This window comes from Periophthalmus magnuspinnatus, chromosome 8, assembly GCF_009829125.3.
Source record: "Periophthalmus magnuspinnatus isolate fPerMag1 chromosome 8, fPerMag1.2.pri, whole genome shotgun sequence".
NCBI lineage: Eukaryota > Metazoa > Chordata > Actinopteri > Gobiiformes > Gobiidae > Periophthalmus > Periophthalmus magnuspinnatus.
The window spans coordinates 21923690-21939198 of NC_047133.1; the positions used below are offsets into that span (position 1 = coordinate 21923690).

General features: G+C 37.6%; 1 long non-coding RNA gene across 1 annotated transcript in view; it reads right to left on the minus strand.

The window, feature by feature from the left end:
• Positions 1-4984: 4984 nt before the first annotated feature.
• LOC129456454 (uncharacterized) overlaps positions 4985-15509 on the minus strand; it is a 151253-nt gene continuing 140728 nt past the window's right edge. The window contains exon 3 of the long non-coding RNA XR_008648778.1: positions 4985-5088. This is a non-coding gene — a long non-coding RNA (uncharacterized LOC129456454). The remainder of the gene's footprint in view (positions 5089-15509) is intronic.

Here is a 15509-nt window from a genome sequence, read left to right on the forward strand (position 1 = left end):
AGCGATGTGACGTTTGTGAATGAGCCGGTTCTTTTGAATGGTTGGATCCGAATCTCATTTTTAAAAGCTGAATCTTTTTCTTTTTAATTTGTATGCATTTTTATACTGATTAACACTGAACTGACACGTGAATCAGCACAGAAGTAGAGCAGACAACACGAGTGAGAACTTTGTGAACAAAAAAACATATTTCACATCATAATAACAGTTAGTTTTAAAAGTATTATTTCAAATTCCAAAGGGTAAACACACTTCCACTCAAAGTCTGAACCATTTTAAACACATTTAAGCCTTGGTCATTTCTCTCTGTGATTAGTTTGTTATTTAAATGAGTTTCCACACTGGCTTCTGTCATATAAATAAATAGTAAAAGAGCCAGTCTTTTGAACGACTCTTTGAAATGAACTGATTCCAAAAGATGCAGATCCCATAAAAGAGCCAAAAGTCCCATCACTTCTGGAAAAGTGGACTTATTCCATTAACCAACTTGGATTTTTTCTCCTGACATGTCTTCACCTAATAAATTGTCCAAGACGCCACTGTCAAAAACAACGTGCTAAAGTCGTTTTGTCAACAACATACGGCGTTTTCACATTCTCCTTGTTTACGGAGATATTTTCATCTTGGAGAGGATTGTTCTGTAGATGCGTTGAAGAATTAGTGGAGTTTTTACATTGTGAAGAGGATACTATACAGCAATTAAATGTGTTGCACTTGTTTTGAGCTGCCCTTCAAACAGTTACTGGCTGAAACTGAGCTTTGTGTGGATAACAAAGTGCTCACTGTTATAATGTGGGACTTGTGTGTAGGAGTTATCACTGTGTTTGTGCGCACTGTGGACTTGGACTTTAGAGATCAGGAATTAGAAATGAAGATGGTTATTTCTACAACATTACAACATCATATGGAACTGAACAAAACCTTAACTTATAGGTGTTAAAACGGAAGGTTATGGAAAGTCTGTGTGGAAACAAAGCTCTGTCAGTATTTTTCACTATTTTAAAAAAGTCACACATGGACAATATCGTTAAATGGATAATTGCAAAAGTAAATTTCCAGCTGATCGAGTTTATAGATCCCTATCCTCCTCGTGAAATTTTGACATCTGTAATTCTGGATCATTGCGGTGCACAGTAAAGTTAACCTCCATATTTACTGATGAAGGGGAGACAATAGCTCAGCTGTTAGAGCCTTTGTACTCTGATCCGAAGGTTGGTGGTTCAAATCCCACTCTTAACATAAACATCATTGGTCGAGCAGTCATGTCACACTTGAATATAGTGAAGTATATAGTTATAGTTTGTCAAGAGTGGAAATCAAACCATCTGTGACTCCTCTCTCAATAAAAGGCTAATGGCTGCCTTTACAGATGTCTTCATATTCACAGATGATCCATTGACCCACAGGTTGGTGGTGTGATTCCAGCTCCCACAGATGAATGCTGTTGTTGTGTCCTTGGGCAAGACAATTAACCCACCTCGCCCCCCGTGTCTGTGTGCACACTGGTGTATGTATGTGTGTGTGAACGAGTGAGTGGTTCCTTGATGTAAAGAGCTTTGAGTGCCCTGAAGGTGGAAAAGCTTTATATATTAAAATCTGACCATTTACCATCTGGGAGATCTCAGAACGCAAAAAAAATAAAAAAAATCTTGATGTAACAATGTTTTAGAACGACTGATCTAGGCTGTATGCAAGAGGTGGTGGGGTAAGGAGAAACAGTACAAAAATGAAAATGGTGACAATAACAAAAGTACCATCCTCCACCAATGTGACCAATGTAACTTTGATTTTTATGTGAAGCCCTTTGGTCAGCTGAAGTTGTTTTAAATACGGTAAAGAAACTTGAATTGAAATGACTCCAGGATTCTCGTGAGTTTGAAAACCCAAACCTTGCAACAATCCATTTTACAGTGCCCATATCTATTTTGTAATCTATGTTATAATGTTGTTTCCTCATCATAAACACACCTGGAGTTGTTTCATTCACACAAACCCTGCATATTTAGGATCTTCCCTCAAACTGAAAATGCTCTGTTCCACCTCGTGATGTCATGTGGTAATACAGGAAATGCTCCATTGTGTTTTTAAACTCCATATATTCCATTTCAGCCCTGGAAAATGCCAATCTCTGCTGGACAAAAGGTTAAATGTAGCTGTTAACTTGAAAACTACCACTTCATGACATCACAAGGTCGAAGAGAGCATTTTGAGCTTTGGGGAGCTTTGTAGACAGACTAATAATAAAGGATTACAGAAACATGTGTGAATGAAACAAAAAACAACTCCAGGTGTGCTTTTGACAGCAGTTTAACCACATTATAACATGACTTAAAGCTCACAAGAGTCAATTTTGCGCAATGTAGGACCTTTAATGTAATGCACCTTCAAAGTCAACCTTTTCAAAGTGCATGGTTGTTTTTTAACCATACAAGTTTTTAAAAACAATTACATATACATTATTAGCAAAGGACATATGCACTGGTGCTAACAGCTTATAAAAGTGGCAGATTGAGCTCAGCTGGTGTAGCCCTTTGTCCACAACCCTCTATTAGCCAGTCTAATTCAGAACGGCCTGGTTAAACATTAAAATATACATGGTCACATCTCCTCTTTGTGCCGTGATTGAGAGACCCTTGACATTCTCGATGGGGGAGGTCCACACTATCCCACCTTTTCATTTGGTCTGATCTAAAAACGTCCCGAGCATTTCTTAATAGGACTCGGACTGTGGCACCATCGGGGTGAGACTCCACTGCTACACGCTAACAGGCTCGGGGGTGTCAGGTGGGGGAGGGAGGGGCAAAGGGGGTCCGGGTGACATCTTGACAGAGGTGGCAGAATTTCTAGTAGCACCCCTGCTTGTTAAACCTTGTAAGCTCCTTTAGCTGTGGCCATAAAAGAAAATTCATTACAGCCCACAGCATGCTTAAGTGCGGTTAGGGCTAAGATAGTGTTCAACTCAGTGTGCACGCAGCCGCCGGGGGTATACGAGACACCTGCACCATTTAAGATATTAACAGCTAAACAGGTGGACACTGGAAATGAATTTTAATTTTAATCTCAAAATGATTAAACTCGATAAAAATGTGATTAATTAAGTTTGCTGAAATTGTAAATAATAACAGGCTGCCCACACATAATCTGACAAATGTGCAAACGTAAAGAAAGTGTGAAGAAAGTATCATTTCCACGTTGTCTTTACGTTTCTGTCTCTTCTGGGTTTTTCAGATTAAAACGTATCACTCTGTCTAAATATGGCACTTAATCAAATAGTTGTCGAAAAATCATTTGTAAAAAAGTTAGTATTCATGGGTTTCAGCGTCATTTATACGCAGCATTTTAAGGATGTATTTAGTTTTAAATTGTTATTGTTATCGCTACGGCAACTGTCTTAATTATTCATGGTAAATGGTCAAATTTTTATATAGCGCTTTCTACCTCACACTCAAAGGCACTCAGAGTGTTTTACATCAAGGAACCACTCACCCATTCACACACACATTCATACAACAGTGTACACAGACACTGGGAGCGAGGTGGGTTAAGTGTCTTGCCCAAGGACACAACGACAGCATTCATCTGTGGGAGCTGGAATCGCACCGCTAACCTTCAGATCAGAGGACAAACGCTCTACTAACTGAGATACTGTCGTTCATGAGATGGTACTTTAAAATACAAAAAACACTAACTCTTTGACTACATCACTGTGAAGAAAAATGAATGTACTTATTCCAGTCAAAATAATCAGCAAAACCAGACTAAAACAAAGACCAAACTGGATTTAAACCAGAACCGAGCTAATAACTTATAGGACCAAATCAATGCAGCTCTGAATAAATAATAGATTTGCATTGGACAGGGCAAATTGCAACCTGCCAATAACAGAAAGAAAAAAACAAAACATGTAGTCAACATCATGATTAACCTTTTGAATGTTTTGGAAATGACCAAAACCTAAAGATCAAACTGCAATGTGATCAATTGTTCAAGTCTCTAAAATGCTCCTGTAGCACCTCTCCACTTGACATTTTTGGAAGATTTCTTTTTCCCCTTGTTTGTGTCTGTATCTGTGTCATTTTTGGACAATTGATGTAAATCTTAAAATCTAAAGGAATAGTTTGTATTTAACTGGAATAAATCAGGACAAAGGGGTTTCATTAGAGCGTGCTGATTGTTTGGAAAATCACTGCTGCGCTGTGGATTCAGTTTGGAGTCAACTGAAAAACAAGTGCAGCAGGAGCCCTGATAACACTTTATAATAACTACACCTTCATTAGGCTAAAAAAGCATGAATCATAAACTGTTTATATAAATGGACATAGCTAACCTGCTAGCCGCCGCATTCCAAATAGGATGTGATCATGGGTGCACTTCTGGCTCCATCAACTCTGGCTCCAATTCATTTTATATTGAAAAACTATCCCCCCTTCTCTCTGTAACTGCTGCTGTCAGACTCGTCATTTTGGTCTGAAAATGTAGAACTCAGCTCCAAATTAGCTGCTATAACTGTTCTAGCCTCGATGAGCTTCATTTGACTGAAGCTGAACGCTATGGATGACGTCGCAGTTACTTAGTCCACTTCTTTATACAGTCTATGCTCATGATGGACAAACTGTTTGATCCAGTAACTACCCAGATAAGGGGTGAGGTGTTAGTGTTTATTGAGTAGTTACTGAGCCTGAGGCATTGTTAAATTTTTGGTTTGTTATGAATTAAATCTTTCTTCATGCTTTATTAAGACTAATTAAGGTGTAGTTATTATAAAGTGTTATCAGGGCTCCTGCTGCACTTGTTTGTCAATTGACTCCAAGCTGAATCCACAGCGCAGCAGTGTATTTCCAAACAACCAGCGTGCTCTAATGAAACCCTTTGTGATAATTTATTCCAGTTAAATACAAACTATTCCTCTAGATTTTAAAGGTCCTATATTACACTAAACTGACTCTTGTGAGCTTTTAGCCACATTAGAACACTGTTACCACCTCAAAAACATACCCAGAGTTGTGTTTTGTTTCATTCACACATGTTTGAATAACACTTTATTATTAGTCTGTCTACATCTCCAAAGCTCAAAATGCTCTGTTCCACCTGGTGATGTCATGAAGTGGCAGTTTTCATTTCATCTTTAGTTTAATAAAGATGGGTAAATAAAAGAGTTGAAATCATCAAAATTATTCTAGTGAAGGTGTGTGGAGTTCAAAAATACTATGGAGCACTTCCTGTATTACCACATGACATCACAAGGTGGAACCGCGAGTTTTCCATTTGAGAGAAGGCCCATAGTGTTTGGCTCCAGTCAAATGAAACTCATCAAAGCCGTTATAGCAACTGGAGCCGAGTTTCATATTTGGAATTCCGATTGCGTGTATCATAGCAACCAAAGAGCCAATCTGGAGCAAGGCGGTTGAAGGATGTATGGATAAAATAGCAGAATAAAAGTACCAGGATCTTGTATAGCAGGTTAATATGAACAGTTTAAGACCAAAATGACGAGGCTCACTGCAGCAGTTACAGAGAGAGGGGCGACAGTTTTTTAGTGTAAAGTCAATTGGAGCCAGAGTCGATGGAGCCAGAAGAACTTCCTATTTAGATCTATATATAGTCTATGGTTTTTAATGAGGTAACAACATTATAACATAGAACAAAAAACTGGATAATATAGGGCCTTTAAGATTTAGATCAATTTCCTAAAAACAACACAGACAGTTGGGGGGGGGGAAGAAAAAGAAATCTTCCAAAAATGTCAAGTGGAGAGGTGCTAATGCGTGCGATCACATTAATCGTCTGACAGCCTCTCACTTGCTGCGGTTAGTCCATTATGATTCGCACTGATGTGAGGTCTTGGTGTCAGGTGTCATAATTTAATTGTGTTGTTTTCTGTTTTTTCTCCGAGCGGCTTCAGGGACTGTGCGTTTGGCTAATGCAGTCCACTGGTCTCCTCCTCCTCTTACTCCTCCTCCTCCTCTTCCTCTCTCCGACTCTATCTCGCTCCTCTTAATTGGAGACGCTGGGGGTTCACATCACTTTTCACTTTAATCTTGACCTTAGAAGATAAACCACTGATAAAGATGGGAATCATTATCTGCCCAGAGAATTCGAGGCATAATTTCCCCTGTTCATGTTCTATTCATTAACGTAGGGAAGAAAGCGCCGGAGAACAAGGCGGATGTGTTGAATTTGCAGACTTCCTTAAAGATCTGAGGCCGAGCAGGAGTCTGTCAGGGAGCGCTGTGTTGTCTGGTCAATTATTAAAACAGACAGAGTGGAACGTGGGAATTGCATCGGCCGGATTTTCTGTCTTTAACTAAAACTGGGCAGAAAAACACAGCGATTGTTGGAGGCATTGTAGAAAAGTCTGATCTATGAATCTTGTATTTTGATAAATAAATATAGGACTTTTTTATTACCTTTACACAGAATGAGAGGTGTCAAGTCTTGGGAAAATAACACTTCAAATAATAAAAGGTTGCTATCAAATAAAATTGATGTCATCCGTGGCTGTTTATTTTATGTTAATTTAAAGGTGCATTATGAAACTTTTCTGGTAGAGAGCCCATAAACTGCTTGTCCCCATGGAGATGACTTCTGTCTGCATGGTGTTACAGTAAATGTATCTAGTTCCATGGAGAGAGGTGAAGTTGAAAAGTTTAGGCCTATCATTTTACTAATAATTGTACTTTGATTTATAAAATTAATTCCAAAAATGTCACCTAGCAACCATGCTGTACACAAGGCCCAAAGACTGAATTTGAGCAAGAGTTATAGAGCTTGGGATTGAACTTAAAAACAAACAAAAAACTTTAAGTACATGAGATATGCTTCCAGTGAAAAATGTATTTATTTATTTATTTTTAAGCATACTACTTTCTCATCAAATATATGAAGCAAGATATATGGAATTATGTAGCAAAGAAAAAAGTAAAATAACTCTACTACTAATATTTTTCACCAATTCAAAGGGTGGATACTTTGAGGATTTGAATATAAAATATTTAAAAAAAGAATAACCTACTAGAGTAATATACTTTTTTATTTACTACATAATTCCATATATCTTACTTCATATATTTAATGTCTTCTGGATATAAAATGTAGAAAATAGTAAAAAAAAAAACAACAAAAACAAAATTGAATGAGAGTGTGTGTCCATACTTATGATTGGTAGTTTACATAAGCAAAGCACAATATAACGTTATATAATGTTTGACAAAAGAGCCATGGCACGTCTCAATAAGCTGCTGAATGGTAAGTTTAGTATGCAGCATGTGGTTGAGTGAAAATTTTATAATATGACGACACAATCCCGATCTTATTTGGCAAATAAAAGTCTCTGACAACTCCTCTTTTTTGTTAAATGAGGGTTTAAAGAGCCAAAAGAATGTGTCTGCTGCGTAAAACATGTCCCACTATAGCTACAGTTGTTTTGTTCATTATTCTACTTAAAAATGTATATATTTTTATGGGTCAATTCCACAGTGTGAAACCGAGTGCTAGCTGGAACTGTCCCTCATTTTCAATTATCCTCCACATAATGTCATCATTCCTTAATATCGTCCAAATTTTGTCAAACCTATACCCCTGAAAACCCATTACAGAGCGGGAGTATTTTGTGTTTAGTCCAGTTCCCAGCTCCGATCAAGGACAGGCTCTCCTTCTCGGCAGCAGGTCCTGGGAGACGTCCGCGTTGCAGAACTGGGTCACTCACCTCTTCACTCCGAGTTAAACTATTATTTCCTTAATGTCATCGCTCTCCCAGTGTGTGACTTTGCCCGTGATGGACTTGTTTGGTGTATTCTCCTGTCGCCGCTGACAACACTGCATGGGCCTGCAAACAGAAGTGACACAGCACAGTCTATCAGCCGCGCAGGCAGACAAAGAAAGGTAAGTAAACAGGTTTATTTTTAATTATCTCGATGAATGCTGCTTTAAAGGTCTTTTATTACGGAAAAAATTATATCTGTTAGCTTTTAGCAACGTTAGAATGTTGTTACCTCATGAAAAACATCCCCAGAGTTGTGTTTTGTTTCATTCACACATGTTTGCATAATGCTTTATGACTAAGCTGTCTGCGTCTCCAAAGGTCAAAATTAACAGCTACATTTTACCTTTAGTTCAGTAGAGATTGACAATTCCAGGGTTAAAATGATCCAAATGATTCTAGTGAAGATGTATAGAGTTTAAAAACATGATGGAGCATTTCCTGTATTACCTCATGACATCACAAGGTGGAACAGAGTTTTTTCTATCTGAGAAAAGAACTCCTAAATATGCAGGGTTTGAGTGTTAAACATGTGTCAGTGAAACAAAAAGGTTTGTTTTTGTTGAGGAAACATTATAACATACATCAGAAAATAGAGTAATATGGGCACTTTAAAGAGGAGGTATTATGCAAAATTAACTTTTTGGAGATTTCAACACACACACACACACATCAAAAACATGCCTGAAGATAATTTAGATGTCATCCATGCCTGTTTGAGTAATCTAGCGATCTCTCCCGGGCGCTATTCAAACCCTCTTTACGGTTAGCAGTACAATCCTGCCCATCCTGCAGCAATTTTACATAAATATACAAAAGCAAAATCCAAAAAAATACACTACAACTTCACAAACCTGGTGAGATGTGCAGTGGCTGATTGCGTTGTGATCGTGCTCTGGAAGGGGGGTGTAACATTGGGAGCAGGGCTGGATGAGAAACAAAGTAATTTTCACTCTCCGAGGAAAGGCAATCGTCGGTTCTCTAGACACATGCTTATATTTGGATGGTGAAATTAATTGTCAGATCGCAGATTTGTTGACCTGGTTTATGGTTAATATATCTGTAATTACTGGGTCTATTCACATGAAACGAGAAATGGAAGAAGGTTCAGTGTTTTCTCTGTCAGTTTGAATAAACACAGGCAAATTCACAACTGCTTCGTAAAGTGGTGTCGTTATTTAACCCCTGTTGTTGTGAGCTAAAAGATGTCAAGCCTTAAGGTTGATACTGGACGTTCGTGGAGCCAATCCCAAACAAAAAACGCTAATCATAAGTTTGGATATGTCTTCCAAAAATAGGAAATCTCCCATAGCGTTACATAAGCCCCTTCCCTCCATCTGAAATTATGACATGATCAACTAATCTTGAACCTGACCTCTTTAGCCGGGCTTGTAGAACTGGCTGATCTTTGTGCACTAAAATACATTACCAATCACATTTGTCTCACACTCTTTTTCTTACTTAAAAATAATTCACAGGTATCTGATGCTGGTTTGAGTGAGCGTAAGCCAAAGAATTGCATTGTGCTTTGCTCCTGACACCTATTACTGCGCCTGGCCTGTAGTGTGGGGTGATGGTGGTTTCATCTATAGTCTGCCCGCTGTAAGTCCCTCAAGGCAAATTTGAGTTATTGGACTTGAAAAAAGACAATTTGTTAGAGTCAGCTTGCCCCATGTTTGAAATGCTCCTAAAATGAATTCTTGTTATTAGAAAAAAATACATACAATTTCCTATCACTGAAATCATATGTTTTTAACCGTGTTATGTGAATGATACAGCTCATATTTATATATATTCATGAGTATTTCTGTTGTTTTTTCCAACATCAATGAAGCAATTTGTACATTAAAGGTTCACTATGAAAATTTTCTAGTGTAGCGTCCGTCACCGGCTTGTTTCCGTGGAGATATTGCTTTGTCTAGAATGTGGAGAGTTGAGGAAGTTTTAAAAACACATGTAACTGAATAAATGCAAGATAAATTTGTTTAATACTGTTATTCCAGACAAAGCGATGTGGTGAATCAAACACCTGAAAAGTTACACAGTGCACCATTAGATTGAGCTGGTTATGATATAAATCTGACGTAATATGAGTCAGGAGATTTGTTCCTGTGGTTCACAAATTTCAGTTTTCTCACTGCTGGAAAAATGACTTGTATTTTGGGTCAGAAAGAGAACACCAGTACTGTAGATGATCATTGCTGTATCATTTCTTGTTATTCATGTGTATTTTTTGTACACTTCATATCATTTTTGGAGATATTTCATTGACCTACATTCATTTCCTAACCCTATAACCATAGTCACTACCTGCCTAAATTTAGCCCTATCCTTAACTTAAATCAGGCATGCCCAAACTGTAGCCCGGGGGCCAAATGCGGCACTCAGACCATTTTTTGTTGGCCCTCAAGCTTCCAGTTGAATTGGCCCATATTACCTTAAACAGTACTTTTTACTGTACACTTCTGATAATCTACTTTAACAAGCCTATATCAAATACTTAATGTGTCCCATTGAGGATGTAAGCGTGAATAAAGATCTAGTGGTTCAGTTCAGTTGTAATAAACACACAGATTTGAAGTATTCACTGTATTGGTGACCAGTCTATGGCCCTCAATTGGCCCTCAGCTTTGTCTGTGTTCTTATATGTGGCCCTTAATGAGAAACGTTTGGACAACCCTGACTTAAATGAACCCATATCTGAACTTGAATTCATGTTGTTGATTTAATAATATAGGATTTACCTCATGAGGATGTTATTTGTATCCTATGGAGTGATGGTGCCTCTGTGGTTAAAGCGTGAGTGAATGGTGGTGGTCAGAGGGGTTGATGGTGTAGATTGACAGCCTCACTTCCATCAGTCTGGCTCAGGGCAGCTGTGGCGACAACCAGCAAATATGGTGTGAATGAATAATGACCACAGTGGAGCACTTTGAGAGACTTCAACAAGCCTGTAAAGCCCAATGCAAGTGCAAGGTATTATTTTTATTATTATATGTGAGGCAGGTCCACATAATGCCCCCACCATGTGATAAATACTCACCCACAACATAAATCCCAGGACTAAACCAGGACTAAACCAAGACTACCAAAGCAGGTCTACATCACAACTAAACTGGACCAAACTAGGACTATACCATGACAAGCGCACGCAGCCATAAGATCATATACTTTCCATCATTTGCTCTACGGCTGACAGGAGACCCAGCGCTCATATCCACTCCCTCATATCTGTGCTTAGTGCCCACTTAAAGCCTGATTTATTAATTTTCCTGGCCGCAGTGATTATGTAAATATATATACAGCGTAAACAGCACTGCTGCTTTGGACTAATGAGCTGGAGGAGTTTTCATCCACTTAGCACTAACTTCATAATTACCTAAACCAACGCAAATGTTTATCTGAGTCAATTGATTTGATTACTATATTTGTAGAGTCATAAACAGTTTTCTATTTTCACATTAGCAGATATTAAATGAAAATACCTCATTACTTTAATTAATTCAGTTTGGAGGAGCTGCAAATTTCTCTACAGACACGTGCTATAAATTTGAATCTTGTGGAAAAGTGAACTCAAAAATGGACATAAAGTTTACAGTACAGTAGAGCAAACAGTAGGGTAGGTAATTTTTGTAAATACTTTTAAACTGACATGGTCTAACCCTATTCTTAAGTTTAGACCTGGTTTAGATCTGGTGCTTCTTGCATGAAATGGCAAATCTACAGTTTTACATCACATGCCCTTCCTCTTTATTTAGTGTTTTTGATCATACTCTGGTGAAGTGTCTACCACCTGTTTGTCTACATCTATGTTTTCATGGAGAGAGGAAGATGACACCGCCAGACCAAGTTACAAGACCAAGTCAGATCAGTGGAGAGGCGTGCCTGCTCACACTTTTTTGCAATAAAACAGTTGGAACCGTATAAAGAAGTGGACTAAGTGAGTGTGGCGTCACCCATAGCTTCGGGCACCAGTCAAATGAAGCTCATCGAGGCTAGAACAGTTATAGCAGCTAATTTGGAGCCAAGTTCCAAATTTCTAATTCCGACCACGAGTATCATAGCAACCAAAGAGCCAATCTGGAGCGAGGCTGTTGAAGGTAACGCCCCTTCCCACCCACACTGCTGGTTTAGTAGGGAGCGGGCGCTAATGTTAGTGGGAGCAACCTCAAGGAAAGAAGGCGCCTGATTTGTCTGTTATTAATGTTATCTTATATCTTATACCAATAGCGATATAAAAAATACCAAGATCATGTAGAATGGATTAATAAAAACAATTTAAGGCCAAAATGACAAGCCTGACAGCAACAGTTACGAAGAGAGTGGTGACAGTTTTTTAATAGAAAGCGAATTGGACCCATAATCGATGTGAGCTCAACGCGCTCCCATGTTCGCTTCCTATTTGGAACGTGGCATCTAGCAAGTTAGCAAAGTCCATTTATATATACAGTCTATGGGAAAGAAGTAACATGGGGACAAGCAGATGACGCATCCACTCTCAGAAAGGTTACACAATGCACCATTAAGGTTTATAGTTAAATGCTTGAAAGAAAACAATATGCTAGTACAGAAATGTAACCTTTCCCTATGCTAAACACTTCAAACGCAGCCAGTCCCATGCCTAGATAAATCCCTGTTATATAAGAATGTTTGTATTGTATAAGAGTGGTTATATACCCAGCTTAAGAGGCAGTGGGCGGCCCTTTAATTACATCTTCCTATTCTTAATCACTTATTTTGAAAGCCTGGGCCGCTTGTCGATAGCTCAGAAATGAATGTTATGTCTTTAGCGGCTCCTTCCTCAGGTCTTGCAGCAGTTGTCAATAACAGAGTGTGTAGAGGAAGAAGAGGAGGAGGAAGAGGAGGAGGGGTTGGGCCATCCTCTGCGTTGATAGATCCACTCACACTTCACACAGGTAAACACCATCGATTGTGTCCCACTATCACCTCTAATTTGCTCCCAGCCTCGGCCCAATAAGCTCCTTTATGAGTAATCACACCCATTTACACTAAACAGAGCCGCCCGGGTTGGAAAAGACACTCGACACCGTGGAACATGGAAATATGAACATGGCTTTTAGGAGAAGATAACACATAATAATAGAAATCATATTGGGTATTTTGCAGGTTTCAGAATGTAATGTCAAGAACTTAGCTATAACAAATCAACAAATCAACAATATAGATAAATAAAAACAATACAATAATAATAATAATAATAATAATAATAATAATAATAATAATAATAATAATAATAATAATAATAATAATAATAATAATAATAATAATAATAATAATAATAATAATAATAATAATAATACATCAGATTTATATACTGCTTTTTTTAAACACTTTGGAAATATATATGCATTGAAAATAATATGTAAGGCCCAAAGCATCCAATGTCATTTGATTAAATTCAAAACTAGATAAAGAAAAAAATAAAAAGTATATATATATATATTTCACACTTATAACTACACTTTCTTTAGCCTTAATATATCATGAAGAATGGCTAATTATGTGTAACTGTAATCAAAATGATAATCCAAAGAACTCAATAAAACTAATGAAAACATTGAATTTAAAGCAGACCTATTATGCAAAATCGTCTTTTCAGAGCTTTTAACCATGGTATAGTTGTTTCCTCTTCTCAGTTACCCTCTTGAAGTTGTTTTTGGAGTGCTTCGTGCATGTTTGAGCAGTCTTGAATTGCTTATTTTCATGATGCCATTTTGCCGATCAATCGCCGCTTTCACCGCCACCGGCATAGGCCCACTGTGACTTATTTCATTTTCCAATTTTATTTTCTTAATCGTCAGTGTTGCGTAGTTATTTTGGTACAAATGAAAAAATAAAATAAAAATTGCTACTCAGGCTTTGTTTACTACGACGTCAGCTCTCAGTGGGCACCATAGTTTTCTAACGCAGAAGTCAGCAGATGTGTTTCTTTTATTAAGTTGTTTTAGAAAAATATTGTGATTTAAAATGCAAAGTGCAAATTACAACTTAATGATCCATGAATGTTATAGATTATAACTATATAACAGACACAGCACAACAGGTCTACTTTGAAACATAAAAATATAGATGTATATATTTTGATTTATGTGGAACTGTATTTTTCTTTTATGCATATCCATCTTTATATCAAAAGTCATAGTGTCATCACCTTTTCTTTTGTAAACAGGACTAAATGACACTGACTGAACCATATAACACTCACCTCGAGGCCATTAGAGGGAAAACGGCCACCTCAAAAGCCCGTCTTCTAAGGCTTACCGGGCGTTAATGACAGAAATTGTACATGTCAGAACGACCAGAGAGCTCCGGGATTAAATAATGTCCATGTAATAGTGGATCTGCAGGTCTTGGCCCTGATGTGCTAAGAACATTTGCCCGACCACTTTAATGGTGAAAGGAGAAGGCAGACGTGTCAGGCCTTCTCCCTGAAACCTGCTCTAATTGCTCACCAAAAATGTCTATTAGTCAAAGTGTCCCCAGGGCTGCTACTGTATCCATTATAGAGGTCAGACTGTTAGGTTAAAAGATATATGCTCGGGCTTCATCAATATAATATTCAATAGAAAATGTGGAGAGGTTAGCATTGTAATGTAAGGAAATGTGCCATTCTGTTACTTAAAACAGCCTCAAGGGGTCACAACAGTGTTCTCCATGTGGCGACAGGAGATCAGTTGGGAGAGTTTGTCCACTGAGCCGAAGGTTGGTGGTTCGATGCCTCCCATAGATGAATGGTGTCGAGTTCTTGGGCAAGACACTTAACCCAGGTTGCCCTTAGTGTGTGCGAGTGTGGAAGCCTGAGTGGTTCTTTGATATAAAGTGCTTTGAGTGCCTTGAAGGTTGAAAAGTGCTCTATAAAAATATGTCCATTTATACAAAATTATTATCTGTATTTATATATGTATTATTATTATTATTATTATTATTATTATTATTATTATTATTATTATTATTATTATTATTATTATTATTATTATTATTATTATTGTTGTTATTATTATTATTATTATTATTATTATTATTATTAAATTTAAATATATATTCAATAGCAGAGTTAGAGTATATTTTGTACTGGATAAACAGAGAGGGTCACACCAGGAATGGCATCTATTATGAAACCTTATAACAAATCAATACTGGATTCACTGCACACAAGGAAACAACTGACTGGTTGTGACAAAACAAAAAATAACACAGCAAACATATTCGATGGGTTCTAATTAGGTATTCGAAAGATATTGGAGTTAGTTAGTCATAGTTGTTTTCAAGATAAGCACCATGAGAATCTCAAGAATCTCCCTGGCATTTAATACTAACTAAACTGGATATATTAGTGTTTTATTGTTCTTTGCCTATATTTCGTGTAATCTGTATATTTGTTTTTTGTTGACTTTTATGTGAAACACTTTGGTCAGCTAAAGTTGTGTTAAATGTGCTATAAAAATCAGCTTGAATTGAAGTATGAATGAAAGATATGAACAAATAAATACAGTTCAATGAAAGCTGTTTTTATGGTCGATAAGAAAACATGCATTCTTACTATGAGTGGGCTCGCCGCTTGACCTGTTGGTGTCCCCAGCTTATTTCCGTGGTGGCAGTCCAAACAGGTGGCAGACAACTCCAACAGAAAAGTTATATAATGCATCTTTAAAGGTCCTATATTACGCAAAATTTACTTTTGTGCCCTTTAGCCATGTTATAATGTTGTTGCCTCATCAAAAGCAGACCT